This window comes from Onychomys torridus, chromosome 11, assembly GCF_903995425.1.
Source record: "Onychomys torridus chromosome 11, mOncTor1.1, whole genome shotgun sequence".
NCBI classification, from domain to species: Eukaryota; Metazoa; Chordata; class Mammalia; order Rodentia; family Cricetidae; genus Onychomys; species Onychomys torridus.
In genome coordinates, this window is record NC_050453.1 from 26825900 (window position 1) to 26844300 (window position 18401).

Below are 18401 nucleotides of genomic sequence, written 5' to 3' on the forward strand. Positions count from 1 at the left end.
TTCACATATGTCATATTAAAATCTGACAAGATATCATCAAAAAAGAACGAGCATGATGATTTGCACCTCCAATCCTAGCAAATTTCTGAGGCTAAGGTGGACAGTCTTGTTTTTGTAGCCAGCCTGAGCCATATAACAAGATCCCAAGTGAAAAAAATGCGGAGGGAATATCACAAGAAAGGACAAGGATTTAAAGTCATTATTACAGGAACATACAAAATCCTTAACAAAATGTACGAGTTCTTGTCAAGCTCAAATGAAATTTATCCTACAATGCAATGTTCAATCAATAATTGAAAATCAATAAAGAAATGTATCATAACAACAGGATAAAAAACAAATTATCTAAAAGTAGAGACAGGAAAACTTGTCAACATTGAACATACATTTATTTAAAAAAAATAAATGTTTATGACAAAAATATCAGGAAAACCAGGAGTGGAGGAAGTTTCAACTTGGCAACGGTTATCTATTATAGTAATCAATACATGGTATTGACATTGATGGAGCAGAGCTGAGGGGAAAGTTTGAGGCCTCTACCCATAGATTCGTTTTCTACTAAGATACCAAAGGCAATTCAGTAAGGGAAGGAAAAGCCACAGAAAATTATGCCAAAGTAACAGCTACGAAGGATGGGTAGAGGGGCGATGAACCTTGGTTCCTGCCTTCACTGTTGTAGTTAGATCTTTAAAAATCTCTAGACACAAAGGATGGTAAGGCAAAGTGTGGTTTTGTGGTTACATTAGCTTCCTTGTCAATTTTGTTTATTTTTATTTCTAATTTTTTTTTCAGTTTCCTTTTTTGAGAGGTTATACCATTCCATTTTCTAGCTCTCTACTATTTTTAGATTTCTTTTTCTTTCGGAATAGCCAATCAGGAAATATAACAAGGTGAAAGGCAAGCAGGTGCACACACACACACACACACACACACACACACACACACACACACAAACACACACGTCTTATGCTCTCACAGCTAATAGATCGTAAGTCACATAATCAGACCTGACATCTGTAGGTTTTTGCTCCTTGATAGCAAAGAAGTCAATTATTTTCTGATTAATAGTATAATTTATATACTTTATTTGTTGCATATTCAAAAGTGTATAATTTCATATACTTTATTTGTTGCATATTCAAAAGTGTATAATTTCATATACTTTATTTGTTGCATATTCAAAAGTGTGTTTGCTCTACTTCTGTGTAACTTCAGTTGGCTGAATGTCAATTCTTCATTAAAAGTCAATTTTTAAATGTTATATTAAAAAATTATAAACCTGTAAAACCACCCCCAAAGCATGCTTTTTCTTCAGTCTTCTACAACACAAAGTATACTGGCAAATTGTAGTTTAGTGTTTTCACTTAGTGAGCGCTGCCTCGGAGGCTTCTTCTTCCTCTCAGACTTGAGTGTGTTTATCTCAACTGTCTTCCAAGCCCCTTCCTGTGTCAGGCTAGTCCTCCACCTAAGGGACATGGAGAAACAAACAACCAAAGGTATTGAAAACAACAACAACAACAAAAAAAAAAAAAAAAAAAAAAAAAAACACGAAACAAAAAACCATTGTGCTACTGAAACCAGCTGGGCCCCAACCTCGCTGTCATAAGGACCATCAGCTGGCTGTGCTAACAGGGCTTCCTCGGTGGCAGGTACTAGATGCTGCAAGCAGCCTGTTTGATGGTATTATTTTTGGTTCTTCTCTCCACTGGGCTACTCCAGTCCTCACTGATGGATCAGTCTCTAGTCCTCCTCCTTCCAGAATCTGTGTAGACTTCTACCCTAGGAGGTGGCACATGTTGTTAACCCTACCTAAACTACTTCAAGAGGTCTGGCAATACAACCACAAATTTACTTTTTCAGTGAGTTCTGAGGAGCTATGCTGCTGGTGCCACCAATTCACAGACCACAGACCATCACTTGGCCAAAACCCCTCATGTCCCACTCAAACAGTTACAAATTCCCTACATATCAATGCCCTCTGATTCATTTAAATTAACTGAATTTTTCTCTTGTTTGTTGTGTTTTATATCTGAATTTTATTCAGATAATTTCCGTAGTTTGAGGATTTTGTACATGCATATAAATGCAAATCTATCCCACTGTCTCTGCTCCAATTCGTCATTTTAAGGGATTCTCATGAGTAAGAAAATGATAAAGATGTGTTCAGTCACAGGTTTTTTTTGTGTGAAAGTTTTATAGAAGGTTTTTGAAATTGGTATTTAACAGGGTAATTTTATTTAACTGAAGGTGAACTTGTGTGACCTGCGTCTTTCTTCTGATGGTGACAGATAAATGGAGTGTTACTGTATTACCATCAAATAATAGTTTGGAGTCGTGGACTCCATGGGACCTCCACTTGACCTAATGCATATTGATATTACTTTACCCTAGCAGCTTCATCTATAAAATGTCAATATTGTAATTATACTTGATTCTTGTTTAATAGGAGTATTTTGAGGTTAAATGGGAAATTATTTAGGAGACATCTCCAAGACCTGCATTGCAGTAATTAAGTTCTGTATTTATGTAGGTCTTGGCTCCTATTTGCCTCATACTCAGCACATCATCTACTTCCCTGCTCCCTGGCACATGGGAAAGAAGTACAGTGTGCCTGGGAAGGAACACGCTTGTGAGTCAGACAGACCAGTTTGGAGTTTGATCTGAGCCCCCAGTTCTATGATATTAATAACATTCCTCATTTGCATAAACTGGCATGGGACAAAGGCCTAGCAGCTCTATTAAGTGCACACTAACCGATGAGAAAAATACCAGTACCTGAAAACTACCACAAAAACCACCAGTTCGGAAGAACACTAGATAGTGCTCAGAAACTGACTTGCCAATTCTCCGGTCTTGCCATTCATTTCTCAGAGACACAGAAATCAAAGTATTATTTCATCTATGAATCACTATAGCAAGTGTTTCTCTAGATGATAATATGTGTATTAATATCCACTAAAACCTTTGCTGTCCTTGGCCATGTGATGCTGTGTCATGACACGGCACCTCTATTTCTCTACAGTATGCATCCACATTTAAAAACATTCGTATCTTCTGATACAAAAATCCTTTCGCATCTATAGCGCTTGTTGCTTGAAATTTTCTTTCAGATACCTCAGTGGGGGCAGCAGGGAGGTGCATCTTTAGGGCAGGTGCAGGTTGTATTTGAATTACCAGAAGAGGGAGGGATCACCCGGAACCATACTGCAGAGGGAACAAGCACAAAGACTTGGAAAACTCCATTATTACATTAGGGGTATTAGAGCCATATTTTATTAGTGTGCAACCAACAACTGACACCTGAAGAAGAAGAAGGTGCTCTGGGACTCATTAAACAGTGTGCCCAGCAGTTTTATTGTCTTCTGTTTTATGTTTGGGGTGTGTGTGTACACATCCATGGGTATGTTCACATTTGTTCATGGTTGTGTGTGCACAGGTGTGTAGAGGCGAGACGGTAAAGACAGACGTCCTCCTCAATCACTCACTAGCTCATTTATCGAGACAGGACTACTCTCTGAACCAGAAGCTCACCAATTCGGCTGAACTAGCAAGCTAGCTGTCCTCCATGTTCTTCCTGCCTCTATCTCCTCAGCCCTGGGATTCCAGGTTTGCCCTCTCATGCCTGGCATTTTTATTTGGGCCCTGGGGGATTGAACTCAGCTCCTCATGGTTGCACAGAAAGGATTTTCCCAGCAGATCTATTTCCCCAGCCCTCCACCTCTTTTTTTATTTTTGTCTTTGGCCATGCAGGGAATTGAACCTAGAACTCCAGGTATGCTGTACAGGCAAGTGCTGTACCATGGAGCTATGGCCCCCGCCCAGTAATTTTCTACTAAGCCATCTCACTCTCTCTAACCTGCCCTCAGGCTCTGGTTTAGTTACTTCTAGAACTGAGCTCTGTGAAGCTGAGGTGAGGAAACAGGGAATATATAGTGTGGTGGTGATCAATGGAATCTCTTGTCCTTGGATCATGCCACCACGACTGATGGAGAGCTTCATAAAATCGCCTTGAAGGACAATACACATGGTATCCCAAGGGCCTGGAATTCTGTCTTGCCTCCTGTTGCAGAATCTGCTTTTTCACCCCATTCTGGTGTACTCCCTTGTTCAAGATGTTTCACAGTGAAGGTGGAGGTAAAGCAGAGAGGCCTGAGGAGTTGGAGGCCACTGAAGAACGAAAAGGTGAAGTGTAGGATGTGGCTGGACCCAACCACAAAGCCACAGGTCTCTGCTGAAATCATGTGAAGAACCTTCAGGAATATGATCAGTGAATGATGGAGGCCTGTCCATCTGCCACTTTTCATCCTGTTAGCAGTGTTCACACAAGAAATTATGTCCGTTCTGGAAGACTTCATGTTTCCTACTGCGCTTTCCACTGACCCGCAGGAGAAGAAAAGCCAAGACCAGTTTGTAGGGACTCACCTTCCCCCTGCCCTGGCCACCCACCTCATCCTTATTTTCATTACAAATCTGGGACATGAATGCACAGAACAGAAAACCTGGCCAGCTGGCCACCTACCTCCTGGCCTGTGTCTTGGGATCCTCACCCCACTCCCAAATGAACCCTTCCCTTCCTTTTCCGCAGGGAACATGGGCTTGGAGAGTCCATCATTTCACTCCTAATTGCATGTGAAGTGTTGTAAACCCCGTGGAGCACATCAAATTCTAATCTATTTTTGTCCCCATTAATTTCCCACCCCTTTTCATTTATAACTTGCTCTCTTTTCTCAGTAATGTTCCCTTTTCCCTGATGGATTTGTAAATTCCCCTTTTATTCCCTTCTACCCCCTGGCAGGCATCAATTCAATCTCCAGAGAGGGCTTTTGTATGTTCAACTTTACATTTTTCTGGAGCCTCCACACTTGGAGGAGGGTGCAAGGATGGTCTGGAGACAGCTGGCCAGTCTGGCCTCCAGCTCAGGTCAACTCCCTGGCCCCGCCAACCTCTCACATCAATTTCCTTCTACATCAGTAAGCTGCTGTGTGATTTAATTTTATTGCCAGCAAAGTGGGACTCAAGGTGCCTGCCTACCACTCAAGTGACAAGCCTGTGGTATAAAGCAGTTAGCTAGAGGTGGCCTCAGTCCCTTCTCAGACTCTCCAGGATTACCCATGTTGTTCCACTCCCTTGAGTGGTGACTATGTGTCTGCAACCATGCCACTCAGTGCAAGACAGACCAGAATAATATTTCTAAGATAAATTATATATGATCCCACCCTTGTGGGGAGAACTGAGAAGATAAATCACATTCACTACCAGACCTCTCTCTGAAGGACACTGCAGATGTGCCAGGAATATCTCCCAGGGATCTGAAAATGGCTCCCAAGTCTTTGGACCACAAATGACAACTCTACACACCTGATCCAGACTGTCATAGGCCTCCTGGAAGTGGGAACTCAGGTTCTTGCCCACTGGAAAAATAAATCCTTTCTGAGTACTTCCCACCCTGAGATTGATGTTGTAGAGGGTGGGTGCTGGCAATGGAACCCAAGTCCCTAGGAATATCAGCCCATACTCTTAACTGGTGAATCATTGCTCCAGGCCCCTTTCAGTACTCTGCTGAAATAGATTTCCAAAACAATATTGTGATGTATGTTTTTCCAAGTATAGACTAAGAGTTACCATCAAAACAAAGAGCCAATTATATGGAAAATGTAGTTCCTGCTTGTTTCTATGTAGCTCTAATTCTATAAAATCTGAGAGGAAGAGACAATGCAAAGAAATGCAGATTAAAGGAAATACCTTGAGTCATTTGCCTTCTCAACTAGCCCAACAGAAGCCTACGCTTTCACCGCGGCTAGGCTCTTAAATTGTCCTTCAGTATTATTGGGAAAAGTTTTGACAGCCCCCAGCGACTACTGAGTCCAGGTTCTAGGTTCTCCTCGTGTTGCCTGCACAGTTAAAGTTTCATCCTCTAGTAAGCATTCTAAGACGCGTATGCCTTTGACAAACTTTTGCACTTCTGTCTGCATGTTACAGGGAGAGGATTGCAAACCTAAACAACTACCCAGGTAGGGCAGAGAGCAGCTGTGTACAAGTATTAGGCATTGAGGGAGTTCGTGGTGCTCTGGAAGAACAGTGACATTCATTTCCACAGAAAGCATTACAATTAAAGGAGAGAGCACAGCAAACGCTGTGCTGACCAAGCAATACCTTTGTAGAAGACCCTGCCCCACATCCTCTCGCCATTTTATGAGACAATACTTTCTCTTCGACCCAAGCCTACATTCCTCCTCAGCAGTTAAAAAATATACTAAAATTGTCCAGACCAAGAAAAAGAAGAGGGAGTGAGCAAAGGAAGAAGAGGAGGAGGAGGAGGGGCAAGGGCAGTGTTGCACGTTGTTTCCAGCCTTCCTGTGAACACTTTATCTCCATATCTTTATCTGAGGTCACTACTATGCACCCTCAATCCTATTTACCACTAGTTAAAAGATACCTAAATTTTCCTTAATTAAAATAGGGCATCATTCCCCTAGCTTCTCTCTCCAACCCCTTCTGCCATGACCCTACCCCAAATTTATGGCCTCTTTTTCTTTGTTCTTGTTTGGTATATATGTATGTCTATGAATAAATATGAGTACAGTTGCTGAGTCCATTTAGTGTTGCTTGTTTGTGTATGATTTTAAGACTGACCACTTGGTTTTGAATAAACAAGTCGGAAACTCATCCCTGGGAAAGACTAATTCTTCTTTCAGCAGTTGACAACTGCTTGTCACTTTTCATCTAGGGATGGGGTTCCTGAGATCTTTTTTCTTAAAGAGACAAGATGGCAAGATTATTTACCTAAGGACAGCTTTAATAATCTACATAGAGCAAAAATGTTTTTTAAGCTTTCAAAACTAGCCTTTTCTTCATTCTTCATACAAATAATGCTTAATATATTTCAAAGTGTACCAGTCAGGATGAGCTAGGTTATGCTGTAGTAATAAACAGCTCTAAAATCTCCAAGTTTAACATAATGAAAAGTCTTACTTATATTTTATGATCATCATAGCAGGGGAGTCTCTTTTGCATTATGGTGTCTTAGGGACCCAAGTCACAATACCCAAGATTTGTCTCAGTATGAACATCCACAACCACTACTACAATGAGAAAAATGTGTGGCAAACCAACCAAGTTTTATTCCAGTTTCTACTTGGGAGTAACATACAACACTCTGCTCTTAATTCATAGGCCAAAGCACGTCCGATGACAGTGTTTATCAAGTGTTCAGGTTACAACACTTGTCCTATTCCAAAACGGAGAGGACTAGAAACATCTTTTGAACTATTACTAAGTTATCGTATGCCTATTAGCACACTAAGTACTTACCAGAAATAAAGCCAGAATCTTTCTATTTGTGCAGGAAGAGTCAGGTTCAGACCTAGTGACTCTTCCACGGCTACCCATTGAGCTATTGGGGAGCAGAAACTAATTCAAATCCTAGTTTAATGTCTTTCTTTCACAGCGTGATCTCAGCTCTTGACTATGCTAGCTAGACGTTTCTCTTTGGACTAATTTGTTTACTTGTGTCCTGGTTTCAGAGGGCGTTTGAATGGCGCTGTCTGGCATGTGTGCCACAGCCTTAGTTTATAGATGTAGGGCTTCTGGCTGTGATGGTATTGCAGAAATCCCAGGTTTTATAATCATTTGAACTTTTTCATTTATTTTAATGACCTATTAAAATAATGATATGGTTGATTCAATCAACTAAACTGTTTAAAATTGAGGAAATAATGATTCCTTTGAAGGGGGAAAAAAAGTCAATTCAGAGGTCGTGTGCGGTTGTTAATGAAAGTCTTCGAACACAATGCACTGTGGCTGTATACCCCTTGTGCCAAGAGCCAGAGGGGAGGCAAACAGCATCAAATGCTCCTGTGTGCCTATGAATTTGAGCCACAGCACTGCAAATCCCCATCAACACCAGGCTGTTATTGTGTGAAAGGGGACTCTTTCCTGAAAGAAAGAAAGAAAGAAAGAAAGAAAGAAAGAAAGAAAGAAAGAAAGAAAGAAAGAAAGGAAGAAAGAAAGGAAGGAAGGAAGGAAGGAAGGAAGGAAGGAAAAGAAGGAAGAAGGAGGAAGGGAGGGAGGGAGGGAGGAAAGCAAAAGGGAAGTGCTGAGGTTTCTGGAGTGAAATGAGTTCCACCACTGGCTAAAATGAACTATATGCTAGCTGACAACAAAGGATCTGAAGTTCCAAAACAGGAGAGAGCCCAGGTCATTTTCTAAGAGATTTTTCTCGTGTTTTCTCTCCCATCACGCATTTTTTCCTCAGACTTATAATTATATAAATTCCTTAGACAATTGGCATCTTAATCTTTAGTTAACAGAAACATTTACGTAACAATTATAAGCCCTTTCTCTCTGTGAGTGTGTGTGTGTGTGTGGGGGGGTCGGTGGCTGTGGGTGTATGTGATTGGCTGGTGAGTGTGCATGTGTCTGCATTTCTAGGGCCCCTGGGATGAAATTATAGTGAAAAATTCCGAAGGAGTCTTATTTTTCTCGACTTGCCTGGAACCAGTTTCGCGCTTCTTCATTTTAATAGGAACCCAATGAAGGACGCTGACTCATTAAGGGGTTGTGGTGAGAGGTGTGAATTCTTAGCTGCTGGCTATGCATAGCTATGGGTTAGTATTTCAAAAAGGTGAGAAAATGATTTCACTTAATGTTTAAGAATTAGATTTGAAGTTTAGACCTGGAAGGTGTGTTCATGAAAGTCTTCAAAATTGAGGAATAGTCTAAGCCGTTACATTATTGACAAGATTATTTTTCATTCAAAAGCACTATAATAGGTATAATGTATGTATGTATGCATTTTATGTATATGCATACATACATGCACACACACACAAACACAGAAATTTATGTGTACATATAAAACATATCTTTTTAATGTAAGTTCTTAGTAGTTACAGTCTGGGTAACAGTGATACCTAACACATAAGGTTTGACTAATATGCATCACCATAGCTTTCACTGTAAGTAAATGCAATATATTGATGATTTTCATTTTTAAAACATTTCTACCATAAAACTCAGGTTTTAGTACTTTAAAAATGTCATCTTAAGTGAAAATTCTCCACGCAAAGCATGTATATGAAGCAAATGTGCCTTGGTTGATGAGAGCAGAGATTCAAGCTCCATCCAATCTCCCACTGTTAGTCCATGCCTTCACTTCTGCTGGGGCAACAGATCACATTTGTCGTGGTTCCTTACGATTTCTCGTTTATGTCTGGTGGAGCTCTCTCTCTCTCTCTCTCTCTCTCTCTCTCTCTCTCTGTCTCTGTCTCTCTCTGTCTCTCTGTCTCTCTGTCTCTCTCTGTCTCTCTCTCTCTCTCTCTCTCTCTCTCACACACACACTCACACACACACACACACACACACACACACACACAACTTTACACATTGCACTTGGCTGGTATTCTGAGAACAGATAGTTCATTCCTCACAATGGTAACAACACAACTGTGTTTTGTTGAACACTCATCCATACACTCAAAAATTTGTGTATGTTGTCTCTGATCTCGCTGAAATTCTGTATGATTGGCATCACTATTCTTGTTTTGAAAATGAAGAAAGGAAATACAGAGAAACATAGTAGGGAATGCGAGCGTTTGAGCCTGAGAAGGTCAAGCTCCTCCCACCACATTACATACATCCCAAAGTGAAAGTCTAAGGACTTTGTATAAGTTTTAAATCCCATTTTCACTCTTTAACAATCTGAAAACCTTATTACACAGATACTCTAGATCAGCAATATATATATAGTTATATATATATATATATATATATTTATATTATATTAATTGTATTATTAAATATATATAATATCTAAACACTGCCACAAGATGTCAGTGCTCCTGTTTGCTCTTGTTAGCAAGTCTGTGGTCACCAAATGGTACTGTGTTAGTGGCTCGTACTAATCATAGGAAAAGAACATAGGTGAAGGGACTAGCAAGTGGTGGTGCATCACACCAAATGAGAATCAATGAGAGAGTCCCCAGTCACCTGTGCTCTGGTGGATGGCCCTACACCTGTGTGCATGTGAGAAGTACTCACTGGTGAGGTATAAAAAGAGGAAGAGGGGGATAAGGGGATAAATTTGTGTCAACTTGGCATAAAGGTAACCAACACACTGTATGAAATTAACAAAAAAATAATTAATTAAAAAAAACTTGAATAAAATTTCCAGTAAGTCTGAAGACTTTCAAGTTGGTCAGATCATGTTTTCTATTTATCTACTTCTTAGCCTCTGAGGTGGAATTTCAAATATCTTTCATGACTGGCTAACAACTCCTAATAACTTTTAAGGTCATTAATTTGGAAATCTAGCTCAGTTGTTTTCAAAGCTGTGTGTTTATTCAGAACTCTCTGTTTGATTATAATGTTCTTCAGAACTATGAACAAATAAAACAGACAAGAACTTCAGATTCTATCATCTTAAAACAACATGGACCTCCAGGCATGAGATCACAGGGAAAGTTTCTCCAACTCCTACTTTTATGGCCTTGGCCTTCATCCACAAGTCAACACTTCTCCCTGGCTAGTAGTGCTGAGTGTGGACCATGTGGCCATATGGCTGGCATACAATTGTAGTGATAAACTAAGGTCCCAATGTTCAGGATGACTACTGAGTCCTAGTCAAAGTATTCAAGTACAATATATTGCCAAGAGGTGGCTTGATCTGAGGGGATTGTGAAGACTACCCACATTTTTTCCCCTCTTCTTTCTGGGTTAATAGCACTCTTGCAATTAGATATGGCCATGTGATAGGTTCTAGCTGAGGAATATAGATAGATGTTATGTGTTCACTTCCAGTCCTGTCCTATACAGTTCTTCCTTATCTTGCCAGCCATGCGATTTTCACTATTGATGACATACACAGACTTCCTCAGTGTTATTTTGATAGCCACAATTTGAAAATAGTGCATGTTTTATAAGTATGGGTCCATAAATAATTTAATGAACAGAGACCACTCCAGCAACCTGTTGTCCTATTTAGCACTGCTACACACAAAGAATGCATATTTGTCCTGTTCCAGAGGCTTTATACATTTGGGGGAACTTGCTCATTATGATGTCTCACCGTAACTAATACAACAAACAATGGGATACACCTTACCCTATTACTATTTACTTGAAATTTTTTGAACAGGGTCTTAGTCACCTTTAATTTCTAGGACAGAAGGTGCCCATTGACCACTCAGAAGGATGTAACTTTGAAACTGGCCAACAAAAAGAGAGTCTACTACCTCCACCCCAAAATGCCCCACACATGCACCACCTGAAGAGAGTGATTCTCTATCACTCATGAGCTGAGGCTTATTCTGGTAATAAAGCTGATTACATGGGTTTGGAAGCAGGGTGATAATACACAACTTTGGTCACCTACCCTCATGTCACAGCAATGTAATATGTCATTGCATATGGAACCCACTCCACTGCAGAGCAGGGGTGACTAAGTTTGTTGTATATCAGGTGTGTGTGTTCATACAGGTTCATGGAATCAAGACATAGGGGCACCTCAAGGATGATTTTAGCCTTTCCCAGCTGTAGGGGACATCCATCTCTACAGACTGGTCCTTTGCAGCTTAGCAAAGGGCCTTTTTATTGTTCTCCAATTAATACCTTTTAGTAAGTTAATCTTCATACCCCAACACCTCTCATCTAAGCTCCCCAAAGGGACAATGCCAAATGCAAATTCTTGGTCGGGAAATTACTTGTGGTGCTCCGGGTTCTTCCTCAACCAAATTTGCATAGGCTTTACACCTCCAGAAAACTCCCAGACAAGATTCACATAGAAGGTACTCAGGAAACCAAAGGTAGCAATCACAAAAGGCAGATTAAAGCCAGGTGCTAACACTTGGAATCAAACCAGGTGTAGCTCTGTAGGAATTCTCCCAACACAAGTTGGTGGGACCTTTCAGTCCCATTAACCAAGCTAGCTGGTTGGTTCATACAAGGATGAACTCACCCTAGACCTGTGTACACATGAGTAACTGCATTATCCATTAACAGGACATTTGTGCATATTAAGGTCCCTCCCCAGAATACTGATTCTTTGCCTCTTATATTCATGCCAAGTTTCATGTACTATTTAAAGAAATCTATGATCTTTCACAATGGGTTAGCAGCTCTTTTTTCCCCATACTTCCACAACCATATTTCCACGTATTAGTCAGTTTTGCCTTTATTTTCTACTACATCTGTCACAAGGCCATGCTTCGAGGATGGTAGCTGTGTCCTTTTTCTTGAAAACCACTTTGCCTTCAACAGTATGTGTCAAGCAAGAAATATGTGATAAGGAATTAATCATCATATATCATCATTTGTATCATGTAGACTGAATAACAGACAAGTTGGAATTTCAATCCTCAATTAGTTTGTACCCGTGTATATAGTCAGAACCCATATTTCACCATCCACCTCCTTCCTGGGTATGCAATTTATTCTTTTTAGCAGCCCAATAGTAGTGCTCTTGCTTTCACTTTATTTCCCGGGATAAAGACAGAACACAAAAAACACAAAAGGGTTAAATATGTAGCAATCTGTTTGACATGAAAAGAAAAAGATACGAAGAAATTTTAATAAAAACACAACCCTACCAGGACTTGGACTCATTGCCTCTGCAATATAAAGAAGACACCAGGCGATGTGAATTTACAGGTGTTAATTAGGCAACAGAGGACTCCTCAATTGTTCCCAGAATACCACACAAGCATAGAGAAATAGAAAATTCAATCAGAGAACATTCCCTGCCTCCCAGGAAGGACTGCATGCGTGCACAATGTCATGCAAATCAGCTTTAATTTACTGCATGTTTTTCTGCCTCCACCAAGTTTGTCGAAGAAAATGGATCTTTCTCTGCTCATAGCTGTAAATTCCTACATCATCAAAGCATGCACAGATCAAGATGCTATTTCCCAACTGATGCTTAAATAATAACAGAGGAAACTCTCTGTGCAAAACCTCTGAATGTCTATTCCCAAAGGCAGCATTAATCTGAGACTATTCCCCACTGTTCTATGGCATGGGGTATATTTGGGTAACAGGTATACAGATAGGACTATATTTTGAACCAGACTACTCTGCTAGGAATTCCTCCTCCTTTCTAGAGAGCTGAGAATTAACTATTATAATTGTTTGCATGAGGGTGACTTGGAATATATCCCTGCTGTCACAATTAATTAAACCATGTTCACTATTAAGCCTAAGTAACACTTTGAGGGACTTATCTGCACAGCATGAAACATCCCGTGTAATGTTTCCCCTACTGCATGATGTTTTCATGGAGAACTGTAGACACAGACACAGGTAAGTTCAGCCTCTTGGTGCAATTATGATGATGCAGCCGCATCATTTTCTTATTTGGAGTGTCACTTGGGGAGTCCCTGCCATTTCCCTAGATGGTGTTGTTCCAGGTAGGCGGAGTCATCTGCAGACGCAGACATACTGTGGCCATTACAGCCAGCCTTTCAGGCAGCACTCCACTTGTGCTTATATCTGTAAAGCTCTGTGTGAATCACTTCAGAAACACTGCTGCCCATCTAATGAGTCCTCATATCACTCCTATGAGGAGGGCACATGTATCCAGCTAACAAAGAGGGAAACGGAGGCACAGATAGGTTCAGTCATCACTTCCCTGACGTACTTCAGCCAAAAAAACAGCAGTGATGGGGTTTATCCAGTCTGGTTTGAGAGCACTTACCCTAAATCATGCCTCTGTGCTGGCTCCATGCTCATCACATCTTTTTTGAATGAATGGGTATGACTGGAGCGGACATGGTCTTCCAATCAAACATTGACCACTGACCATTGCCTTCCAGTATTCCTCAAAATGGATCTTCAAGCCATGTGCTGTTCATGAAGCTCCTGTAGTGTCGTGTGTTTGTGACAAGAATACAGCATTCATGTTCTGCCTTGTGTTAATACTTTATGAAGCCTAGACATTGTCTTTTAGTGTCTTATTCAAGAGTAGACATCTCCTTGTGTATTTTTTACTTTACTCTCTGTCTGGATTGTGTTCTTGCATTGATGTATGGGATGGAGATGGGGAGAAATCATCAGTTTCCATGTGTTCTGGTCACTGCTAAAATGATCCATTTCCCAAATCTTATAGGCTCTTGGTGTAAATTATGATATGGAGCATTAGGACGGATCATAAGATCAGTGTCAGTGCAGGCTTTGTGAGAAAGGAGCTGCTGAGATACCCACCCTGGCTTACAGGGAGGTCCAACTTTCAGCATCTAAATTAAAAATGTTTCCTGACATGGGGGAGACAAGGTCTGACTGACTCTGTGTGTCTCCAAGCCCAGTACCATATGCTCTGACTGAGCTCTGGCTCAAATGGAAAGAAAGAAAAATCTTAGACTGACATACTGATACTGCACATTTGTGTTCTACTCACAACTGTGTCGGATTAGCCAGGTCTTAGGCTGGAACCATATGGACCATTTTGTAGAAAGCAAGTCAATTGTAGCCGTTCTTACACAGCATAACCGTTAAGCTTTGGGAGTGAGTAGAGCAATTGTACCAACTTCTTTCGTTAGCTCAACAGGAAAGCATCTGAAGAGGGACTAGTGTTTGGACACATGATAAGAGGCAAAGGCTGGCTGGTGATATGGACAGAACTGAGAGGACACACCAGGGTCAGCATGTGCACGCAGGTTTATGGTGCTGCCTCCCGCAATGCTGTCCCTTGGTGTGAAAACTAACATGAATTTATAATGCCACACAACCGTAGGTCATTATGAAACCAGTAATAAAATACAATTAGAGCTTAATGAAAATTTATTAAGTCCTCGTGTGTGTTCTTTTAAGTACTGGAGTAGATACAGAGATGGGGTAAACAGAGATTTTTATCCTCAAGGACATTTTTATTAATTCACAAACTATTTTTAAGTGCCAGGATATGTTCACCAGAAATGCCTCAGTGTTCAAGGCAGAACAAACTCCCTGTCCCCCCAGAACTTACATTCTATCCAAAGAGGAGACCAATAAACAGAGTCATTAAAAGTAATGAGTGTAATAATTGAGTGCACAGCTTAGAAGGATACGTGGTTGGGACTGATACTTTTAAATGTACTTAAATGAAGTATTTTGGGGGAAGATGAGCATCCTAAGAGAGGTGGGGTAAGCTACCTGTCAGGGAAAGGGGATCACCCAGGCCCAGCCTATGCAAAAGTCATGAAGAAAGAGTAGTCACAGGACGCCCAAGGAACAAGAGGGAGGTCCGTGTGTTAGAGCTATGGAGACTGATTTAGTTCCTGTTAGCAATTACATAAAAATGATTTTTTATGTAATCTAATCTAGAATTAGGCTCCATCTCAAAAAAGAGCAACTATGCAACTCTAAAAACCAGAATGTACTATTTAAAAGTTGTTTCTATTCAGAAAGTCATTTCCTGTGACAATGTATTGAAGGTTACTCCTCACTTTCTCTTCTATCAGGTTCAGTGTATCTGGTTTAATGTTGAGGTCTTTGATCCACTTGGACTTGAGTTTTGTGCAGCGTGAAAAGTCTGGGTCTGTTTGCATTCTTCTCCATGCAGACATCCAGTTTGACCAGTACCATTTGTTGAAGATGCTGTCTTTTTTCCAGTGTATATTTCTAGCTTCTTTATCAAAAATCAGGGGTATAAGGGTGTGTGGATTTATGTCTGGGTCTTCAATTGACTCCACTGATCAACATATCTGTTCTTATGCTAATGCCATGCAGTCTTATTACTATAGCTCTGCAGTGTAACTTAAAATATGGGATGGTAATGCCTCCAACAGTTCTTTCCTTGTTCAGGATTGTTTTACCTACCCTGGGTTTTTTACTGTTGCATATGAAGTTGATAGCTGTCCTTTCAAGGTCTATAAAGAATTCTTCGCCCTCTCTGTTCCCCCAGCAAACCCAATCCCTCAGGATTGTTCCCAGACCTGCAACAGAGCACCAGCCTATAGTCTTCCCTCTTCCTGCTCCATGCCTTCTGTGGATCCCACAGACCATCCTCTGTGGGGACCCCGAGTTGTTGCTGTGTCCCAGCCCTGAACTTGGGCAGAAACCCCCTGCTCAACTACAGGCCACACCTGCCAGAAGACCAGCTAACCTTCTCTGCTCTCTCTGTTCCCCCAGCATACCCAGTCCCTCAGACTCATCCTAACTGCAGCATCTCATTCCTCTGACTACGAATCCTGTGAATCCCTCAGACCTTCCCCTCTTGACCTCCCAGAAGTCAGCATCTAGACCTATAATCATATCAAGCCCAGATGCCTAGATGCCAGCATAAAAACACAATCAAAACAGCCAGGACAATTAAAGAGGAAACTAATAATCCCTTAAATAAATCCAGGAAAACACAAACAGTTGAAGGGAATCAATAAATCCCTTAAAGAAAGCCGGTGGGGGAAAAACAAACAGTTGAAGGAAATGAATAAAACTGTTTAAGACCTGAAAATGGAAATACAAACTGAAGGAATTGTGGAAATGAAAATTTTTAGGAATTTGAACAGAAACTACAAGAGGCAAGTGTCACCAACAGAATACAAGAGATGGGAGAGAGAATCGCAGGCATTGAAGATAGGATGGAAGAAAAGGATACATCGGTCAAAAAATGTTAAATCTAAAAAAAATTCTAACACAAAACAGCCAGGAAATATGGGACACTGAAAAGAGCAAACCTATGAAGAATAGAAATAGAGGAAGGAGAATACCGGATGAAAGGTTCAGAAAATTTTTCAACAAAATCATAGAAAATTTTGCTAATGTAAAGAAAGATATGCCTATACAGGTACAAGAAGCATACAGAACACCAAATAGATTAGACCAGAAAAGAAGGTCCCCTTGCCATATAATAATCGAAACACTAAACATACAGAACCGAGAAAGAATATTAAAAACTGCAAAGGAGAAAGATCAAGTAGAATATAAAGGTAGACCTGACTTCTCAAAGGAGACTTTAAAATCCAGAAGGGTTTGGAAATATGTGCTGCAGACTCTAAGAGACCACAGATGCCAGCCCAAATTACTATACCCAGCAAAACTTTCAATCACTTTAAATGAAGAAAATAAGATATTTCCATGATAAAGTCAAATTTAAACAATATCTATCTGTGGTGATATATTGTGTCCCCCAATATACTGTGCATCCTAATAAATTTATCTGGGGTCAGAGAACAGAACAGTCACTAGACAGACATAGAGGTCAGAAAATGGTGGCACTCACACTTTTGATCCTAGCATTCCAGAGGCAGAGGATCCGCCTGGATCTCTGTGAGTTCAAAGCCACACTGGAAACACCCAGGTATGGTGACTCACACCTTTAATCCCAGTAAGTAATGGCAGACAGCAGAAAGGTACATAAGGCTTGAAAACCAGAAACTAAGCTGGTTAAGCTTTAAGGCTTTTGAGCAGCAGTTCAGCTGAGATCCATTTGGATGAGGACTTAGAGGCTTCCAGTCTGAGGAAACAGGATTAGTTGAAGAATTGGCAAGGTGAGGTGGCTGTGGCTTGTTCTGCTTCTCTGATCATTCAGCGTTCACCCCAATACCTGGCTTCAGGTTTGTTTCATTAGTAAGACCTTTTAAGATTCATGCTACATCTGTCTACAAATCCATCCCTACAGAAGGTGCTAGAGTTTTACCATTTTCAGGTGTAAATTACCTTAAACTGATCAGCTGCTAATAGTCCTACAAAGAACAGAAGACTGGCCAGACACCTGGCAGAAGGACAGCCGTGGTTTAATATCTCCCTTGAGAGCAGCATGTGTCTATCCCTCACTAAACGTCAGGAGTTGTGGCATCCACTCCCCTCTCGGGACACAAACTACCCAAGGCTTCAAGCTGGTCACAATGTTCCTCTGAGGTTCACTTAAGGACTCAGCCTGGGAGTCTTCACAAGATGGAAGTCTCTCTGTAAGAATGAAATGTTCCAGTAAGTTAAAAAGACATACAACAATGGTTGAGAGATGAGACACCCTCCCCACACATCTCAGTGCTGTCCCCAGGCAGAGTGGTGGAAGCTTCAAGACCACAATGGAGGATGTGTTCTGGGCAGCTACTGTCCCAGCAGCAGCTCCTCAAAGGATCCATTTGATTCTTCTAGGTGAGCTTTGTGGTGATGGAGGACTATGGGCTGCACACACACACACACACACACACACACACACACACACACAGAGAGAGAGAGAGAGAGAGAGAGAGAGAGAGAGAGAGAGAGAAGAAGAAGAGAGAGAGAGAGAGAGAGAGAGAGAGAGAGAGAGAGAGATGCCACTGCACAAAAGTATGAAGTTCTGGCTCCACCATGCAGAGGGGGCCTTGCAGGTGTCATGGTAGGTATTGTGAAATGCCTCAAGGAAATACGGCAATGTTTTTCAAAGGATAGCCCTAAGATTGCAACAAGATTCTGAGACTGCTTAAATGTTTATTATAGTTCATATT